This window comes from Aedes aegypti, chromosome 2, assembly GCF_002204515.2.
Source record: "Aedes aegypti strain LVP_AGWG chromosome 2, AaegL5.0 Primary Assembly, whole genome shotgun sequence".
NCBI classification, from domain to species: domain Eukaryota; kingdom Metazoa; phylum Arthropoda; class Insecta; order Diptera; family Culicidae; genus Aedes; species Aedes aegypti.
Genome location: NC_035108.1, coordinates 126,517,724 through 126,532,839, shown reverse-complemented (window position 1 = coordinate 126,532,839; position 15,116 = coordinate 126,517,724). Strand labels below are relative to the sequence as shown.

At 36.2% G+C, this 15,116-nt stretch overlaps 1 protein-coding gene across 4 annotated transcripts in view; it reads right to left on the bottom strand.

The window, feature by feature from the left end:
* Window positions 1-15,116, bottom strand: part of LOC5573486 (myb-like protein AA) — a 166,874-nt gene that overhangs the window by 139,385 nt on the left and 12,373 nt on the right. The gene's annotated exons all lie outside the window — the stretch shown is intronic.

The following is a 15,116-nucleotide window of genomic DNA, read 5'->3' as shown; positions in this document are numbered from 1 at the left end:
ACTAGACAACGGACTAGCATGCAACGCCCAGTGGCACAGTCGGAAAATATTCCTCACGAAAAGTTTACCGGCCTGAGGCGGGAATCGAACCCACACTCCCTAGCACGATGCGGCTAAATGCCTGGTGACACTAACCGCACGGCTACGAAGCCCACAATGTTCCAAACCTCTAACTGAACGTTGGAACTCTTTTGGCAGTTTGATTGTCTTCAGGTAGTCAGAAATGTGTTCGATCTGTTTAGCTGACCACTTCGCATTGTAATTGTTAAGATTTCCAGATTTCCAACCGTTTAGAAATCGTTTGGTTATCCCCAAATCAATCAGATGTAATGAATCTCCAATGGGAAAATCTTTCACCATATCCAGGCCACGAATTGTTTCCAAAACACTGTCGAATTTATGATGTCCTTCGTAGACTCTAGAACGAAAATCCAAGTCGTTTCTCAAAGCAGCTGTTATTTCTGGAAATATCATGGTTTTGAATTCATGAGAGTATTCTCCTTCAGTTACACATTTCAGGCATGAATTGTAGCCATTATGACCAATGACACCTATAATAAATTAATAGTAGTTAGAAAACAATTTACTGAATAAAGTTCTGTTGATAGTATTATACTAGCCTCGTAACATGGAGCGTGCTGGTGTATCACAGATGAAATATCGCAGGTTTATGGATATTTTCTGTTGATTTATCGTTAGTCCATTTTCGAGCACATCGTTAAGGTCGTTCACAAAAGGAGATAGAAAAACGTTTATATCTTTGGGTTTTGCTGTAAAAATCAAGAATGTTGCTAATAATTCACACAAAACAATGAAGTTAGCAAATTTACATGTACGCGTAACGGTCTGTCCAAATTACTTTAAATATCCAATACTCCAGCATCCGCCTCTAATGGAATATTCCATAACCTTAAACTTATTTGCATACATTTTTGGACAATAAACTTGTCCATTGATCAACGCACTCCAAAACCACTCGGTCACGCAACATTCCTTCCAGAGACATCTCACTTTCTGTACGCATCAACCTGATCTCCGAAACACACAATCCCCAATCGTACTTGGTGATCACTACTTTCTTCCGTCCACTCGAACCAATCGTCGTCACCTTTCCTGGCACCTACTGGCTCTCGAACCGATGAGAACCCGAAATCTTATTGACAGAAAGTGAAATTGAAATGAAATGCATATATTAATAACCCCCATTGATCCGGGGCAGCAAATATTTGAGTTGCGTACGGGACGATAGCGAGAGAGAGAGAGAGATGAGAAGAGTGAGGGCGCCAAGGCGTCGTCAAACACATCAAATGTGAAAAGTTGATAGGTATTATACCCACTTGTTGGTCACTGCTACGTGACACTGCTGAAGAAGGAGTAGGATTCCGGCGCAGGTTTCACCTATTCGCATCCCATCGACACCTACCACTGACTGCAAACACTACAGGCTCTCTGCTGGTTTATCAATTTGCAGCTTTCAGATACAAGCACGCACGTAGTCGTCTGACCGACGAGGGCTAGGATGAGTGGGTGTCACCTGCCACTCCTTGTCATTTAGAGATTCAGCCTTGGGTTCAGCTCTATCGCTCGCTGTGATAGACAATCGGCTAGCAGTAGGGATGCCAGGTGTGAACATATAAATATATACCTTCAACGACGACAAACTGAGAAACATTGGCAACTTCTTGTTTAAGACTTTTCGATATATATGAGGGGCCAAACGCAAAGGGGCGTAAGTTAGATTTTGAGTGAATTATACTGAAAAATATCTTTCTTATGTGACAACAAGGTGTATTACAAGCTGGTTTTGTAGCCACAAATTTTACACTTTATATATTATTTTTATTAAGGTTTTTGAGGCAGCTAAGAGCCAAATTACAAAATCTACTGGATTCCGTTACAAATTTAAAAAAATATATATACAGTGGCCTCTCCACATCTTGATATCGAAGGGGGAGATCGAGACAAATAATCAATTTTAATGAATACTTGATTGAAAAACACTTCGTTACCAGGAAAATAATAAACAATCAGACGTCATTGCACGTTCCTAATTTGTTTATAACCCCAAAAATTGGATCTAGTAACCTTTGATATTGGTCATACCGACAAAGAGAGAAAAAAATTATATGCAGAATGAAGGGATTTACGAAATCATCGACATAGAGAGAGATATCGAGATATAGAACATTGAAATGTAGAGAGTTTACTGTATCTTATTATTTTTTTATAAGCTATGGGACTGTGCATAGAAATCAGTCTCGCTCTTTCACTCCTTTATAAATTTAGTAAACAACAAGGCCAGTAAACGTCAAAAGCTAATACAAAATCAAAACAGTGCAGAGCCCCATATATGAGAAAATGTCAATATTTGTATTGTTACTATACTTAACAATTGCTACACTGCCCATAACTGCATATTTGTAACATTCGACAAAAGTAGGCATTGAGTAAATGGAATACCAAGTGTGCATTTTATGGCGATATGGGAGGAAACAAAAATTTCCGAATAATTACCAGGAACTTAAAAGTGCTTATTTGAGGCTGATATTTTGTACAGCTCATACCGCATACTAAATGTATAACCAGAAAATATTTTCGATAGAAACTTCATTGCTATTATACTACGAGACTAATGTACAATCTCAATGTGACTTTTATGCGGTTATAATAGCCAATGTGACAAAACAACTTGGTATTTTTTTCGAATTTTCTAGAACAACCACACAGATTTTAGTAAGTTGATCGAAAGTTTTTATCATTTGATGACACTCCATGGTATTAACTCCAATTTGTCAAAAATGTCGAATGTGACTTTTATGCAGTTATGGGCAGTACACTGTGTTGTATTTATTTCTTTTTAACTACTTCTGCTTTTCTGGAAATTTATTTTCATAAAAAAAATTGATTGAAACAGAGTTAATTGTAGTATACCTAAAAAAAGCAGTTTTTGCAAAAATAAGTGAAAATTTGATTTTCTGTTTTTTTTTTTTACTTTTTCCGCAGGAACAAGAAAATATTACTAAATTTATATAGATTTAAGACAATTTGCAAATTTTTCCACGAATGCATATATGGGTCGAACTTTTACCCCGCTGATTCGAACTTTTCCCCACTGTATGGAAAAAAAAACTAATACGCCTTAAAGCATCCTTAAAAAACGCCCGAACATTTTTATCGAGCATCCTTAACCCCTCTACCGGCAGTTTCATTTTTTACCGCAAAATAAATATTCAAATCGTTATAACTTGTATATTTTTGCGCCATTTTTTCACAAGTTCTCAAAAAACTCTTCTAATTTAGGAATCCGTGTCCATATTGATCATTGGTGATTTGGTTTAAAAGATATTCCGATGTTCCTTGGGGGACCGACATTTTCCATATAAAATGTCTTTGGCGGTCATTTTGCTTTTGGTCAATTTATCAAAAAAATGAAATGTGGGCTATATAATGCCAGATAATGAGGAGCTACTCTGAAAAAATCATGCAAATTAATTAAGAATTCTTGGAGACATCTAAAAATTACGATATGATGTTTTTTGAAGTTTTTAGGATCTCTGTTTGGCCATCGTGGTTCCAGAAACCTAAATGCTCATTACTTAAAGACGGCTGCACCAAATTGCTTCATTTTTTCACAACATACTCTCATTAATATATTGTTCCGAAAAGTAAATATCCGAAATCGATTAAAATTCTGTAGCCTGAAAAATTAACAGGGGGTTCTGGTTACGGGTCGGTCTCCCAAGGAATTTTGGAATATCTTCAAAACCATATGACCAATGATCAAGATCCTTAAACTAGAAGAGGTTTTTGAGAAGTTGTGAAAAAATGGTGCAAAAATATTGAAAAACAAAAAAGTTATAACGATTTGAATATTTATTTTGCGGTAAAAAATGAAGCTGCCGGTAGAGGGGTTAAGAACGCCCGAACATCAAATAAAATCGAATTAGATGTTATCTTTATTTGGTCCCATATAATGAAAGTTTAACCAAAATTACAACATTCACTTCAAACAAAATGAAAAATAGCCATTAGTTTTACAAATAATAATCGATTTTCATGATATTTGTAGTGAAAAATAAAAACGAGAACGCCTTGACGAAAAAAAAAATTAAAGAGAGATAATTGGAAGGTGAAAGCAGTACTACGATGAACACCTAAATAGCACAGAGAGCACAATCAGTGAAGATCATTACAGGGGACGGTAAAGCTTCCGGGTGATCTAATGATATGCTGTTTGGACGAACGTCGTTCGGTCGAAAGGGCCATTTTGCCGAATGCTGTTCCTAATAATAGCAGCGCATGTCGAATTTAAAACAACATCTCATCAGCGTTGTAGCAAACTGATTAATTTATATTACGCGAATCGGTCAAACGACGTTCAGCCAAACGGCATTCAGCCACCAGCTCCAATGATGCTGCTAACACTTAAAAAAAACTCTGGAGTGGCTCGTCCCAACAAACCAGGCCTCGCAGAGTGGTGATGGCACTCTATTTTGATGAAATTTTTCTTCGTTGTGTTGCAACTTTCTCGCTCATTTTCCGTTGCCTCTTTGCTAAATACTTTTACGCCCTTTCACTAAGAAGCAAAGATAGCACGCTGTTCTAGAGCAGTGTATCCCAAACTCTTTTGACGCCCTCTTGGAAGCAATATATTTTGGAATCGGCCCCTTAATATTTCTTTCAAAAATAAAAATACTATGCACTATACTACGCTGAAGTTTTAATCAATATCTCATCATAAGTTTACCGTAAATTTGTCAAATTTAAAAGTTATAGTACGCTAAATGAGCTGAGAATGTCAATCACATATGATTTTGAAACATTTATATATATTATACGAAATGTTCTAGAGCAGGGTTCCTCAACCGGTGGTCCGCGGACCCCAAGGGGGTCCGCAAAGCCATTGTACAGTGTAATTTTCCATTATTGATAAATTAATGCGAGGAATCTCTACATCGTTTGAGAGCGTTAGTAGCGGGGTCCCGCGAAGGTTCAGAGTTGTTATATTTCAAATATGAAAAATTGACATGTTCAATTTTCATATACATTATAATATGATTTTTTTTTAAGTGTAACAATATTCCTAGAAGTATCTATAGGAAATTCGTGACATAATTTTGGCTCACTCAATTGCAGGTTTTTCCAGCTTCCTGGTGAGCCTCTGAAAATTTCTTGAAAGTTTTTTAACGAACTATTGAGGAAATTGATGAAATTTTAAATTCATATTTATATGTTTCTAAATAACCAAACGAATCTTCTCGAATTTATTAATATAATTTTGATGAGTGTTTTGACTTATATATGCTGAAGTGATGCTATAAAGATTTCTGCAAAGGTTCTTGATCTGACAAGACTTTTGAAGAATTCCTGGTCAAATTTAAACGAAGTTTTTCATCGGCCTTTAGTTGGCTTCTCAAAAGCTTATGTAATTATGCCAAGCAGCTTGTATGAAGAACATCTAACCTTTCTTTGGGAAATTTCTTGGCGGAAACTTCGAAGATTATGATGGAAAGCTTGAGAATACCCAAAGAAATCTTTCATATCTAATGTAAATCATTTGGATTTCGAACAGAATTTTATTGTTCTATTTTGATTTTTTTAAGCCAGCAAGAACATTTATTGGAAGCATCTCAACAACCTGATTTTCTGTTGATTTTAGCAAGATCCTTCTCAGAAGTTTATTATCTGACTCTTAGAAAGACGTTTTATAAACTCTTGGCAAGATTCTTAGTAAATTTAGTGGAGATGGTTTTATCAGAAGTGTTGCAATATTTGTTTGTACACACGTATGAAAATTTGTAGAGTTTTCTGCATCTCTTTTAAGTAGGTAATCTTTTACTCACACCTTCCTATTCCACAACTTTTGCAAGGACGTAGCCAGCTGATGTACCGATCTTGTGTGAGAGTCTAGAGTTAGTCCCAGATTGGTGACTTAGGTAACGGAAGACAAGGGATAACTTTTATACATCAGTCTAAAAACGTAGCACTTGCAAATTTTTTAGTTTCAACTCTATTTTTAATAAATTACAGACGTGACTTTCAGGTGTGCCTGCCAAGGGTGTCTGCTGATTCATAATGAGATCTTTGGAAGGCTTCCATAAACTTTCATTTCCAGACCACCCATTTAAGGGGGTCGCAGCTGAAAAAAGGTTGAGAACCACTGTTCTAGACTAATAAAAGGGTCATTGTCCATTGCACGTTCACGTCATCAGAAAATCGCTCTCTTTCTTTCCTTCGGGAAATCTGAAAACAACGGTGCCGTTACCTGTCAAAGTTGACAGGTACTGGCACCATTGTTTTCAAGTTTTGTTGAAGTGCGAAAAAGAGAGAATTTCACCGTGAAATGCCTAATAGAATATCTAGCATATCATATAAATTGTCGTGTGTCAACAAACCTATCCGAGATATCATCGTCGAACAATTATTAAAATGATTAACTGATAAGTGATTTAAAAAAGCAAATAGTTATCTAATTATCAAATCACATGTTTTCACCTTCTTTCCGCCTTTCAATATAGAATGATTCAATTTGTTGATAGTAATTTCATTTTGTCCAATCTGAGCTTTCTAACATTGTTGGAATAGTTCTTGCGATTTTTTTATCTTTATCAACAAGATTTTTTGTCCTGGGTTTAATTATCTCGGGACCAACGGCTTTACTTCCCTTTCGAAGGGAATTATCACTATGACCTTAAAAAAATCATACCATCATATCTCGTGGATGGGTCTTGGCAGAGAGCTCCCACAGAACCAGAATATTTTCCAATTTGTTTAGCTCAGATTTCTTGTAATGCGATGCCTCTCAGATATTTCTTCAGATCTAGTTTTAAGTAGGGTGATTAACTTTTTTTGCATTTAATATTTTTATCTTTGAAAGCCGATTTCAATTTAAAAAAAAAAAACCAAAGTGTGTTTATAAAACTATTTGTTCAATATATGCTGATTAGAATTAGTGTATACAAAATTTGAAAATGGTTAGTGTAAAAATATCAAGAGAGCTTAGCTGCTTTATCCTAGAGTCCCCTACAAAAAAAATCCAATAAATTTATTATTGATACCTATTGATAATAATAATGAAAATAAAATGAATTTATTTCTACTTGCAAAATGCTTTCAAAGTTATCTGTGGCTACATATTATTAAGATCTATAACGTTATATATTGACAACAAATCTCAAATATGCATAACATAAATATTTATTTTTTGAAAATCGTCAAATTTTGTCTATCATCAATTAAAAACGTGCATTTTTAAAGGTACATTCAACTCAGAGTTACATAGTTAGGTTGCAAATTAATTATTTTTCAAATGTATTAGAGCATAATCATCATTGAGGATTGAATGTTTCTTCCAAAGGTTATGAGTTTTTTATTACTCCAATTCTAACACTTTCGCCCCCCAAATTCAGTTTAAAAAGTTTTAACTCCCCTGGAGCTAAAAATCGACCCAGGGAGGCAAATACGCCCACTTTGGGAATCACTTCTCTTGAGCATGCTACAGAACTCTGATGATGTTGAGAATTATAATCAAAAAATTGATAGTCTGAATTTGGTTAGAAGGTGGAACAGGAATCATGAAAGTAAATGCAAAAGAGTTTATGCCACATCTTCAAATGCGTCAAACAGAAGTGTGAGAATAATTGGTGAACTCGCCAATGACGAAAAGCCTTTAAAAATAATAATAATAATAATAATAATTAATGTTTGAATTATCGTGTAATTATTATCTTTAGCATTGCCTACAAAAAGCTTCTTTATTATCTGCCGTTCTCTATCAATGAATACTATGAAGTTATCAACATTATTTTTTGTCATGCGAACCGGATCTTTATCGTGCAATGAATCTTTCAAATTACCTTGTAAATTCCCAGTTCATCGATTTCAAAGCCGCTTACGAAATATAATAACGCGTAGAGCTGTGGAAGATCATGGTCTAGAAAAGGTTTCCTGGAAGTCTCACAAAATTACAGTCGACTCTCCATAACTCGATATTCAAGGGGCTATCGACTTACAGAATTATTGAGTTATAGAATGTACCGACTCAAAAAATCCCAAAATCAAAGGAACAAATTTTTGTATTTCCAATACATATATGATCAGTTCTGTAAGAAAGCAATATTATTTTGTTAACTATTTTTTGGTAACTTTTTTCGAAATGCTCGAAAAATCACGTTATTTTTACTGACTTTTTTTATTATTTTAATGTTTTTAAACTTTTATTACAACTTGCAAGTATTTATTCACATGCAAACAAGAATTGGACTGAGTTTCCCTGAATAACAAGGATTTAAAAATGGATATCGAGTTATACAGGGAAAATAACCTCTCACGTGACATCGAATAGTGGAGATATCGAGTTATAGAAATATCGACTTATGGAGAGCACGATGTATGGACATTTGAAGGGACCGAAAAATCCATCGAGTTATAGAACATCGAGTTGTGGAGAGTCGACTGTATTTATGAATTGCAACTGCAGTCGTGTGGCAAGTACGAAGATATTGTTTGCTTTGGGAATTCGAAAAATATTCATACCCAAAAAGATCCTCGAGCCTGCGGAATTCTTAACCTACGAACCTCAGCTTGGTCTTGCTGAATAGTTTCTGTTACGTTTTTGAAACTCAATCCTAGGACATTGTCTTTCGATCTACAGTGAAATACTTCCCAAAAGCTTTAGTTATGGCACTGTTATAATCTCTCATTGTTACATTGGTCCTTAAGTAAAGTTCAGCGAGAAATCATTTGGAATTGTTAAGTAAATCCGAAATTAGTAGTATACCATTCAATTCCACTAGAGTTTTAATCCTTTGACAGATAGGCGTATTTCTACCTCAACTGTAAGGCCAACTTCAGTGTCGTGTACTGGACTCCACTAGAAATTGCTGCCAATACTTTGCGATGAAGATCGCAACATTGCATACTTGCAGTTCACAAAACCAAACACCGCCGAATAGAAAGGTAACTTCCATGCAAAGAGGATGGATACGCAAGGTCTCTGTGTCCGGCCATCGAGTGCGAACCTTGATACTTCCGACGAAGTCAAATTGCAACGACGACAACGCGACATCTCCTACGACATTGTGATGTGAAATCGAGGAAAGGGGCTGTAAATGAGTCTCGTTCAACAGCAGCAGCAAAGACCGGCAAAGACACGCACATCCAATCGTGGTCATTTCAAAACCGTCGTATTTTTGCTTCAGGCCTATCCGAGTAGGAACGAATAACTCGCCCCTATCTATTCAAGCCTTATTTTGATATTATGCTATTATTTAGTAATAACCTTAATTTTGTTCAGTAGTCCAGATATTGTCATACTTCAATTTGGTATTATTATGATATTGAAAATATTGTTAAAATAATCAAAAATACCTCGTAGTTCTTATGTTCTTAAGAGCAGCTCAAGGCATTGAACAATTTCAGGCATAAGTTATTAGTTATTTAAGGTATTTTACCACTTACGCATGGCTTTTTCATTGAAAATTATCTGGTATGAAATACCCTAACTTGGTACATATTCTGCAGAAATTTTCTCCTACTCGGGTATGCTAACCAGCAGAGGAAATATTTAGCGAACACGTGAGGATTTTCTTCGTCCGGTGGGCGATGCCTCCGGCTTCGGCGGATCTTTGGTGATCTCTGGGTGGGGTGCGTCGCGTTGAACCTTTCTGCCATCCGGTCCCATGTCATCTGGAGCTGTGTAATTTGCGGACCGGTCAGCAAAAGCGTGACCAAGCCCCTTGCCGCTCATCCAGGGGCTAATGAGCAGTGGTCGCCGTCGTCGTCTTCGGCGATTGATTTGCGCCGATAGGTCTCCGGTGTTGATTGAATTTTAGTGTACAGCTTTTAAATGAGAGTGGCACGGTGTGTGACTTTTCGCAGTTTGTTTGCCTCCCGGTTGCACGCCTGAGATGAGGTTATCTAACACATACGGTTGGGGGAAGTGATTACAATTAGCTTTCTCACAGTTCAATATTGAATTGAGATGTCGGCCCCCCCGAACAAGGGATACGGACTTGGACATGGATTTTCTCACAGCGCAGATCACGTGCCAATTAACGGAGACTCAGAGATTGCATTGATTGGGCTTCGGTAAACCGTGTGTGGACATTTCTGTTTGATTGTGATGTAAAGAGGTCTTGCATTGGTTAGGTCTACAGAGTGTCGCACCCAAAGCTGCGAAATGATCAATCCGTTGTACCATAGCAAAAGGCTCGCCTTGCTTTGGAAACCTTCGATTTTGCAGCAGATATCGGATTCCATCGTATCTTTTGTGACGGGCACACCCGGACTATTGTGAATAATTTGTCAGAAACCCAATTTCGATCACAAAATTGATGATTTTTGGGGTGAACTAGTTTTATTTATCTCATGGCAAAGTACACACGGTACCCTATGTATCTCTCTGTGCTTTAACCTTCCTTGTGCATTGGGGTCATTTTTGGCCAATAGGAATGGTAAAGGAGCTGCTGTTATGCAGAGAAAAGAAATAGAAATCTGAAATTTTCCAACATTTTCCAACTTTTGAAAACGATTTTTTTTTTAAACAATTTTACAGGAACCTATGCAGAATCTTAACTTTTTCAATGACTTTTTCACAATAAACTATACATGAGAAAATCATTAGAATATACAGCCGATTCTCTACCAGCTCATCCCTGGCTCAATTTCTACAGGAAACCATATGGGGATTCAGTAGCGTAGCTAGTGGGGTGCGGTAGGTGCAGTCGGCACCGGGCCCCAAAATCATCCCAAGTAGCACTGGTAACAAATGCAATATTTTAGAAAAATAAAACAAATTACATTGCATTTCAGATAATTTGTAGCATATCTTATTGATGATTTTCAATTTTGGTTACTAAACTATTACATTGTAACTTACGCTTTGTTTACATTACATAGGTGTTGCATTTTTACTTGCTGTAACTTAACCTAGAGCTGTCAAAATGAATAAGTTACATTGAAATTGAATCTGTGGTTGCAAAGAAACAAATAACACGCTAGGTTACACACAGATTGCTAAGTCACATGTGTGTAACAGCATGAAGTTTGTTTACCATTTTTCATAGGGGAAGGGGTGAAAAAAAGAACAGGATGATAAGATGAACACCGAACTTGTTACACATGAACAACAAATTTCAATAATTTTAATTACGCACGGATGATTTAGAGCAATAATAGGAGTGTTTTTGTTGATACGGAGATAAATCGAAGTCAGAACCACGTTCAGTAATTAAAACTGATGTAATTTTAGGCACGGATGAGGTGTCGACGCAGAATCCTTTAGAACTGTTTTCGAAGGGATTGTAATCATTCATAGATGTTTTTTTTAGGACTGTGATAAAAAAAATCAAAAATGTTTGTTTTGCTCGTGTGTTTTACCACCAACATAAAATGAACATTTCCATAATATTTAAACCACGATGAAAGTAGGTATGTGAAAATTTAGCTGTCTTAGTCTTAATAGGCCAGGAGAAGTGGATGAACTTGTCATTCATTTTCCTGTCAATTTTCATACAAATTCTTCTTTTTCTCTGCTATAAATTCACTCTGGGTGAACCACTTCCCCTGGCCTATTCGTGTCGCTGCGTTAATTAAAATCTTCATTTTTGATGTTATGCGATAGAACTAGCTATAATTAATAAACAAATTAATATATGAGGGACAATTTCTGCGAGTAGACATATCACAGAACATCGAGTTACATTTGTAATGTTCTCTTTACTACTTTTGTGGGGAACGCCAATCTTTGAGCCGATGACACGGAATGACAAGAATTCGTTTAAGGGGGCAGAATCCGTCATCAACTCAATAATTTACAAAAGCAGTTTTTTCGTTCAAAATCATGAATATATTCATGTGTTCACTGTATTTTATTCTCCAACCGAAACACAGTGAACACATTTTTGAATGTCAGTTTTGAACAGAAAAATGGCTGTTGAAGTTTGGATGATTACGATGACGGATCCTTGAACGTTAAAGTGTTTGGGTCCTCTGGACTATTTGTAATCAAACGTCAACATTCCACCGGAGAATCGCTAGTGTTTGGAGGTGATGTTTACTTCAAAATTTCGAAATCAACATCTCCAACTTAGTTCTAATACCCTCCGTCCACGAATTATTGTGGCGCGTCGATCGTCACAAGTTTCTCGTTAAACAGTCAATCCCGTAAATGATTGTGTTTTGTTAAGCCAAATTACTTTAAGGCGAAAGCAGTCAGTGGCTGTCTTCTTTGTTGAAATTTGTTCTGGGATTCCAACTCCCACAGGGTCCACTAATGCACTGTCATAGTTTGTATTACGTGCAATAAATATGTTAAATTTGTCCTTGAAAAACTTATCGAAGGACCTAAACTTTAATCAACTCGTGGGGGCAAAACCCCACCCCCTATTTCATAACACCAAAACAGCTGTTGAATTCAAATTCTACCAAACCTAATGCCACGCGGAAGTAACGCGCAAATTAGAACCTTACAAATGTAAATATTTCGCATCAGCATGTATTGTATTCTTGAACAGTAACATCAGAACAAACGCCTGTAGGTATGCATCATATATGCAGAATCGATGAAGAGAAATCACTCATGTTAGTTAGGCCCTATTGAAGTGACAGCACAGAAATGCACAAGCACCATTAGCAACGCGGTTATTTTTTCCCTATTTTAGATCCACCTTCCCCCTAGTAGTCATTTGTCCATACACAAAATTTACAATTTGTATGGACCATGGTCATTGGGCAGAATCTCTCCCTTCCCCCAATAAACGACTACGTGGTTTATGGATGACCCATAAGCACGCATTTTTTTAATTGATTTATTAACCCTAGAAATACTCAAATGGATGGATGTTGTTTCTACTATTTGATAGAGAACATATTTGTACATTCGATTATAATAAAAAAAACATATATTTCACATCTAAATCGCTATTTTCCTTATCATGGCCATATTACCCTCAGTCCCTAATATTGGCACAAATTGATCAATTTCTAAATTCAATTCGTTGTTTCACCTCAGGACGCAAGATTGCATTATTTCCTAGCGTCTTTTAGTGAAAAATGTTAACAAACTCGCATCTTGTCACCTTTATTCACAGAAGAGAGGATCGATGAAGTGAAACCGATCATGCGACTTGCGCTCTTATTACAGCACACGCTTGAATTTGCCTTCTTTTGACCTATTTGAGTCATTTGAGCACGTCACAAACCATGTGCTTTCTTGGACGGAGCATTTAATGTTCATACTTTTGTAAGGTTCCAGTCAATTGGCTTAGGGGATTTTTGCATATTATTTGATGATTTTTCGCAAATTCTTCGTTTTTCCCATTAAAAGCAAGACGATATCATTTAGGTGTTCATTTTAATACCCCTTCCCCTATTGACAGCAGTGTAATTTATTGGCAGTTTCAGTATAGTTACACATCAGTTTCAAAATAACATAAGATTTCTGGGTGACTAATGTGTAACAAACGAGTAACTTGCAGACAGTGGTCAACACTACATGCCAAAAGTTTTCATACGTATTGTAAATTTTGATATAAGAACTTTACTATTTTATGACTAGTTATTGTTTTCATAGATATTTTTCCAGTGATTAATTAAAATTGTTGAATTTACAATTTGCAGCCTCTCTAACAGCTTTTTAATAGATGTCATCATTTTAGATTGGCTGTCCTCAAACAGTTATTCGGAAGTGTATCTGCAGTAAGATGAAATTAAATGGCGATTTATGATAGGTAACCCAGAAAATCCAACTGCGGGACACACAACAACGTGATTTTGGAATCACAATCTACACAAACAATTAAATTAAAATCAAAAACACTGCTGATTTGAGTAACAGTGTCAATTTCCATTTTTTTGCGTCAGTTCTAATGGAATAATACCTCAACAATCCAGGTATCATGTGTTATTCAATATAAAATTATTATCTTTTTTATGAGCGCGTCAATTTTGAGCAAGTAAAATGATTGATTTCATCACAAATTCAAATCGGCATGTTAAATCTATTATGTACTTGTGAATAATTACGCGTTCTAAAATCATTCGTATTTCTTTTATTGACATTCAATTCTAAAATGGTTGTTCGGTTTCAAAATTGTCGGAAAGTAACAACAACTTCAACGCCGTTTCATTTATTTTGTCGCAGGAAAACCCATGCGTAATCAACAAATTACGTAGCAGTCGTTTGTTAACTTCTTATGTAACGAACAAACAAGTTACATAAGGCTCGACTTTTTGCGCTTTTTCGGTTACATAGCAGTATTTTTCCATGTTGCAAATGTATCATATTGTAACTATTGAATATGTCAAGTAGCCGTTGCTGTAAGCTACTTGTAACAATATGTGCTGCTTGGGATGGTGAAATTTCTCATGATAATAAAAACTGAGTATTTAATAAACTAGAATGTATGAAGGTAAGGCAAATCACGTTTTGAGGGGACCTGAATTGGTAATGAGTAGGGCTCCTATGTCGTCCAGTATATTGTTAAAAATAGTGTATATCAACGCTATAGAACAGTACTTTTTAACATAACTTCGTGGTGCTGGATTCAAAAATACATTGTCCTGTTAATCATTCATCCAGGGGCCCTCAACAACTTGAGCCTGAGGATGCCAGAAACTGGTTTTGGAACATTTTATTATGAGTCATATCCTGAACGAAACTAAAATTCTAAAATTAATATTTGTGCTCCATAATTTATACACCTTTGAAAAGGTGTCCGACCATTTGGCCGAATGCCGTTTGTCCGAACGCCATTTGGCCGAATGCCGTTAGGCCGAATTACGAACAAAAAGAAATCAAATTTTGTCAACGCTGATGTATAGCTTTGATAAATGTGGCCCAATAACTGATTATATAATAAATTAGTTGATCTTTACACATTTTTTAGCACAAGGGATAAATTCTCCTCCAAGATTAGGATTGCAACGTGTGGAATGAACTCTGAACCGTTTATTGCATGTATCAGTACACCAAACGACTCGGTGAATATTTACGTCAAAGAAGCTCACTGTTTCTCCGTTGTGAAGAAAAAAAAGTAAGAGGTTGTTTTCGAGATACGACCGCCAAGTTGACGTTGGATAACGTTAGCTTCTTTTATTTCCTGGTTTGAGACCGT